Source organism: Silene latifolia, chromosome Y, assembly GCF_048544455.1.
Source record: "Silene latifolia isolate original U9 population chromosome Y, ASM4854445v1, whole genome shotgun sequence".
Lineage (NCBI taxonomy): Eukaryota > Viridiplantae > Streptophyta > Magnoliopsida > Caryophyllales > Caryophyllaceae > Silene > Silene latifolia.
Genome location: NC_133538.1, coordinates 295,309,498 through 295,316,755, shown reverse-complemented (window position 1 = coordinate 295,316,755; position 7,258 = coordinate 295,309,498).

The window sequence follows — 7,258 nt, the reverse complement described above, 5'->3', positions numbered from 1 at the left end:
GTTCTTTAAGGCTTTCACAAGCCATCATTCAGATTAACTTGTTATTGACTTATCATGCTCTAAGCATATGTTACATCATGGCATGTGCGTCTGTTGGCATACATGATCGCTCCAATGGCGGAAACATTAGAAATCGATTTCATGTAATCAACAACTTAATAGGTTCAGTGAACGACTATGATTCCATCATAGTAATTCCAATTTCATCAACATGAATAACCTATTCAACCTTGTTAATGTTAAACAGATATGAAAGATCTTATCATCATAAGACCCTCAACTCTATGCCAATATTCTCTCACATAGATTCAGAAATCTAGAATACATCGTACCTTTTCCTAGTCTCCCAATCACTCTTCATAGAGGAGAGTATTGGTACATTATTCTCAATAAGTAATATGTTATCAACATATAAGACATGGAAAAATAATCCTGGCTCCCACTTAACTTCATGTATAAACATGATTCTTCAATCATGTGAATGATACCATTCTCAATTATCACATGAACAAAAAGTGTAATCCATTAATGCTTGCTTAAGACCATTCTAGGATCACTTAAGAAAGCTACGTATGATACGTTAGGATTCTTAGATCTTTATCAAAGGTTTTGTGTTCCAAACACACCCTTCTCTAAATTCCCATTTTAGAAAAGCGAATTTTTAATATCATTTGCCATTCTTCATTAAAATGTAATGCTGCAATTCCTAACATAATTTATCTTGATTAACATCTTCATGTCAATCTATGCACTTAAGTACTCTAAAGCTCTATTTACTTTTAAAGAGACCCTCGCCTTAAAGTAAATCTACTCTTGAGTAACAATTTTTGGATTGTTAATCTATGGCTCGTTTGTAACAAGTTAGGGACAAGGTCATAATACCATTACTTTCGAAAAGCAACATTTTAACAATAAGACATGTGTGCTACACTCCCACTCTATCTTTATAGATTATAGTTCTATTACATTCAAAAAGTAACACATTAACTATAAGACATGTTTCTAACGATCTAATCTACTCCCACTCTATCTCTTCAAAATACATCTATCTTCTTAAGAGATAGCTTTGTGAGTTACAAACATATGTGGTGGAGTAATTGAAGTTTGTCTAGACTGACGTGTTAGCACATAAAAATACCATCTGTATCATGGCAGTTTGATTCATGTAATATGTTAAATAGACTCTCTATTTCAGGTATCTCCTGGTTGACCATCCGTTTAGAATTACTTGTCCATTTTGGATTGCAAATTCCCAAAATTGAGTTCGATAACACAAACCGACTCATATTAGTTTGATCTTATGAGTAGTGACATTAGGTCATAATCCATATTTAATAAATCAAATTTATTACTTAGATATTTGCCACTACAATCGGATCGTAATGCTTTAGTTCTCTTGATCAATTGGTTCTCTACGTCATTTAGAAATTCTTCAAATTTCTCAAATTCTTCACTTTATATTTGACTAAGTAAACATACCCATATCTACTTAAATCATTGGTAAAAGTGTTGAAGTATTCATAAATTCTCATTGCGGTGATGCTCATTGGAACACATACATCGACATGTGTTAGTCCCATTAAATCACTTGCTCTTGTCCCTTTACCACTAAAATGAGTACGAATCATATTCCAAAGGAGACAAGATTCGCATTTTTTATATGATTGAAAATCAAATGGTTCATTAAATCTAGTCGACACTAGCTTTCAATTCGTTTCTCATTTATGTGACCTAATCGAAAAAGCCAAAAGTACAAATCATTTGGATTACTAGTTGATGCGTGTCTTTTATATGATGTTTTACATCCCTTTTTACACGCATTTCAGAGCTCATTCATGTAGTTTATGCTGCATTTCTCCCTATTTCCGTCTACTTCCATATTTTGTACATTATTGCAGAAATGTGAAGAATCCAGCGGAAATCAAGCTAAATCCGTCCCCGAGTATCCTGCATTTCACTTGACGTGAAGTATTCACCCGAGGAACGAGCTTGGAGCGCATCTCAAGGCCCAAAAGACAAGTCCACGAGTTTTAAGAAGTCAAGTAGCAGCTCAAGTGGTCGATCGACCATCACCCTCAGTCAATCGACCAATGTTCGGGTTCCAGAAGCTACTGTTCACTGCCGAGAAGTCGATCGACCAGTCCTATCAGTCGATCGACCAGATTGCTATTTCAGACGTGAATTAAAAGACCGTGAATCTTGAAGCCCGTGAAGTTTAGGTTTTGGAATAATTGTTACGCTTATTTGCTATATAACGTAACACAAACCTTCAGTTGAGGGATACCAGTTTTTACCCGAGTTCATATTCAGTTTTACATTAAGTTTATTAGGGTTTGGAATATTGTAAGCATTGGAATTTTGGCTCTTGTTCTTAATCATTCTTCTGTTATTCTTGGTATTCTTCTGCCCTAATTCAATTCATCTCTTTCGTTATTAGATTAGAATTGCTAGATAGATTCCCGAAACCATCTTTATTATTGCATGTTAATTATTTGTTGTACCGCTTTAATCATGAATTCAGTACTTTATTGCCCTAGTATTATTGTTGTTATCACTTTCATCATGAGTAGCTAAATAGTTTGTGCTAGGATGTAGGCGAATTATAGCATAGGCGGCATTAGATTAGACACGGCCTGAACCCGCGTGTTGGTCGATCGACCACTTTACCCGGTCGATCGACCGACCTTGTGAGCTTTGTTTCGTTTTAATTGATTTTAATTGTTGTATTTAACGAATCGAATGCATGCGACCAGTTAGGTACCCTTTTATGACTGACCCAATAGATCGAAAGATAGGGTAAGTTGTTAGACCATCAATTGAATCGACTAAACTGTGCTAAGATCGAAAGATAGGTATAGTTTAGACCGTTAGTCACTTTTCAGAACGAAAGTTAGTATTAGTGATATTAGGGACTTATAGCGAGATCGAAATATGCTATCTGTTAAGAGTGGACCGAGAGGACCTCTTTATTTCCCGCCTCACCACTGTGTTAATTCGGACCGACTTAGTTTCTTTGCCGCATGAAGCTATAATGAACCGACCATCCTAGTACCCCTTCTTTATCTGTTTAATCCATCTTTTTAGTTATTGTCTTTATTTACTTTTATTAGTTTGTAGACCAACTCAAATCAACCCCCACTTTTGTCACCTTAGACTAGATATAAATCAACTAGAATTTACAACTGCCTCCTTGTGGTTCGACCCTGTTACCACTAGCCTAGGTTAGTCTTAATAGGAAATTATAAATTTTATCTTTGGTACTCACAACGACGGGTATCAAATTTTGGCGCCGTTGCCGGGGAGGCAATAGTCCTAATTTTAGTTGTTTTTATTTTTAGTCTTTTTTAGTTTAAGGGACTCCTGTTCCTTAAACTTTTCTTATATTCTTTTTGTAGTTTCCTCTTATGCGCAGGTCACAGGGTGGTGAACTAGTGCCATTTGACCCTGAGATAGAGAAATCTTTGCGCGAGTTGAGACGAACACAAAGAGTACTACCGACAGAGGAAGAGCTGAGTACTCTGTCAAGCTATTACGAGCACAATCTGTTCGAAGAAGACCCACAGTCTTCACCCGTTTCCACTTCTTCAGCCGAGACAGTTACTTCTCCTGAAATTCCAGTCATGGCCGAGGAAGCGAGTATAGCTAGTCATTCTGAGCCGACAGCTGAAAACTTATACAAGGGGTTCGAACTACCAGGAGATGCCAGGAAGTTCGAACCAAAGCCTTCATACATTAGCATGGTTGAGAAGAACCAGTTCGGGGGGGCTGCAAATGAAGATGCAGCTAAGCATATGGAGACCTTTATTGACTACTGCTGTTCATACCCCCACCAGCCGGTGTGACCCAGGACCAGATCAAGGAGACCATGTTCATCTTCTCCCTTCGTGATGCTGCAAGGGAGTGGTATAGAGATCTAGACCGAGCCGTTCATGGAATTACTGACTGGAATTCATTGGCATTGGCGTTCTACAAGAAGTACTTCTCTGCTTCAAGGACGATCGCTATTAGAGCTCAAATCACGGGCTTTAAACAAGGGCCAGATGAGAATTTCCACGAAGCATGGGTCCGATTCAAGAAGTTGGTGCGAACCATACCGCACCATGGGTTCGAAAAGTGGAGTTTGTGCAATCATTTCTACAATGGGTTGTACGACGATCGAGGGCCATTTTGGATCTTTGCGACCAATGGAAGATTCGGCTGAAAATTTGGGAGCAACCAAGGGGTGGAAGATCATTGACGATCTAGCTACCCACAAGGCCGAGTATGGAAATTCTAGAGGGAACCGAGGAGAGGCTGCTGAATCCTCCTCTGTCGGCTGCGCTTGAGGCTCTTCTTTGCGAGATTTGACAAGTATGAGCTAGGAGGAGCTTCTAAAGATGGGATGTACCAAGTCAATCTTTGTGTCGAGACGGTCCTTTCGTCTGTGAAAGGTGTGGAGGTGAGGGCCATGTCTCAAAAAACTGCCCTAGTCCCTTTGAATCTTGTGCTGCCTTTCAACACTATAGGCAGACCAACACCTACTATGAGCCGAATACCCATCCGAACTTGAGTTGGAGGAGCCAAAATGTCCTTAACCCAACTCAAGCTCCGCCGCAGCAACAGCCTTATATACCCCCTCATCAAAAGCAACAACAATATCAGAAACCTCCTTATGTGCCGCAGCAGCAACAATCACAGAATTATGAATTCTCCGAGCTGAAGAACTTGTTGCTAAAGGAGTCCCAAGTAAGAGAGGCCGAGATGAAGCTACTAGAGAGCCAAATTGCTCAATTGGCTAGCAAAAGCAACACTCGAGGTCCCGGACACTTGCCGACTCAAACCGACCAAAAAGAGACCTTAAATGCCATCACTTTAAGGAGTGGGTCTACTCTGGAGGGACCTGCCATGATCGAGGACACTGTCGAAAAAGATGAGCCGGAAACAAGTCAAGAGAAAGCTTCAACGAACAAATCAAAGAAAAAGGCGTCTACCAGGTATTTCAGTCGATCGACTGATATACCTAGTCGATCGACTGAAGCACGGGTTACAGGAGCTTCTGGAATTGTACATCTCAGTCGATCGACCGAGGACAGTGGTCGATCGACCGAGATCGGCTGCGATCTTGAGGAGTTTCGTCCTTTAATGCCAAATAATCTGCGAGACCACTTGTTTCGGGTACCACAATCCAAGACTTTAGGACAAGACCCGAGTGCTTTGATGGGTTAGTCCCGGTCCCGAAGTTCGACCCAATGACGGTCAATGGTTCTCATTTGAGACGGTCTGAGGAGGGTTCTAGCTTCAACAAAGAGAAGGTGACGGACTTTCAGCCTAAGTCCAAGGATGCCGGCGCGCGAGATTTGGAGGAGAGGGCTAAGGTACTTCTTACAGCCCCTTACCCGGAGAGGCTAGTGCCGACCAAGGAACAGGTATCTTTCAGCAAATTTGAAAAAGTTATCCGTAGTCTGAATGTACAGGTTCCTTTTCTCGAGCTAGTTAACCAAGTACCCGCTTATACTAAATTTATGAAATAACTCTTGTAAAAAAAGCGGTCACTTGAAACAGTGCACACTGTCGCACTTACTAAGGAGTCTTGATCTTATCTGTCTCACACTGCACCCCTTAAGTTAGAGGACCCGGGCAGTTTTTCTGTTCCTTGCAACATAGGTACCTTCTCAATTGAGAAGGCATTGTGTGACTTAGGGGCTAGCATAAGCGTCATGCCTTTGAGTTTAGCTAGGAAGCTTAAGTTGACCCGGTTTGCTATTACAGACATGACGGTTCAGATGGCCGATCGATCTGCGGTCGAGCCTATAGGAGTCCTAGAGGACATACCCGTCCAAATAGGGAAGTTTTTCTTCCCTGTTGACTTTGTTGTCATTGACATGCCTGAGGATGCCCATATACCGATCATCCTAGGAAGGCCGTTTTTCGCACACTTTGGGTGCGATCATTGACGTTGCTCTGAACTTTGACCTTCAAAGTTGGGAAACATTCTATCATTTTTGCCCAACCTGCTAAAAAGAAGGACCCCATGTGGCCTGTTACATGTAATACGGTTTTCTGAAAAGAAATCGTACTTTGTGCTTCCTGAATTGCCTGTCTCTATTACTACTCTTGTGCTAACCCCTCCGCCCCAGATTGGGAGCAAAAAGGAGGAAGAATCTGTTGTTTTAGACATTGCAGGAGCTGGTTTGGGGAAGGACGAGCTGCAGGTCACTCTAGCTGCGACAAAGCCTATCATTCAAAGAGGAGGTCTTGGTTGCTTGAGCTATGGAACCGATGAGAAATTGGAGGATGAGCCAGCCAAGGTGAGATGGGCTGATGTGGATTCTAACAGTTCCAAGGAGATCCTTGATTGGGGAGATGACGAAGTTGATCCATTGGGCTCTCTGACTGTTGAAGATGAGAAGGGTGCAACTGATAAGATGAGCACCATTGAGGCTACCTCTAGTAGCCGGCTTTTACGAAGTGGGCCATACCTTGGCCTTTCTTGATCAACTACTAGTTGATCAAAAGCTTTACAAACATTTTATTGCTTTCGAACAATTTTTCTTGCTTTTTGTGTGCGCGAAAACTTCGCATTTTATTTTGTTTGTTCCGAATTGTTAAGCACTTTAGACTTTATTCTGGGTTTTGCGCAATTTTGGGCACGTATTATTGTGTACCTGCAGGTATTTAGAGCTTGTTAGCTCAAATCATTGAGCAAATACGAAGAAATAAGGAGTACAAAGAAGATTTTCGATCGATCGACCGCCATCATGGTCGATCGACTGAGTTGCGCCTTCCAGGAGCTTCTGTTCCTGTTCATCTAGTCGATCGACTGCCCCTATAGGTCGATCGACCGTCGACACTGCTGTACCTGATCACGACCTCTCCCCTGCTGTGTTTGGTCGATTTGCGGACTTAAGGGATTTTTCTAATCCACTTTATTTTCCGTCAAATTATTTATTTCTTCTGTTTTTCTCATTTGTACACAATTTTACCGCTTCATTATTGTCTTTCTCGGTTTTATGCGTGGTTTTTGTCTGTCTTTCAGGTACTTATTGGTAGCAATGCTGGCTACTGAAACCTCCTGGCCCACGCTGGTTTGGGGAGGTTTCCTTTGCTGCGCTTAAAGTCTTGTGAGTTCCTTATTCCCACTTCATGTCATATTTTATTTCCTTTCTCGCAAATTCCCATTTCTCTTTTCTTCATTACATGATTTTGCACAATGGGGACATTGTGCGATTTGGTTTGGGGAAGGGTTTTGCGTCGCATATCATCTGCTTGCATTCACGTT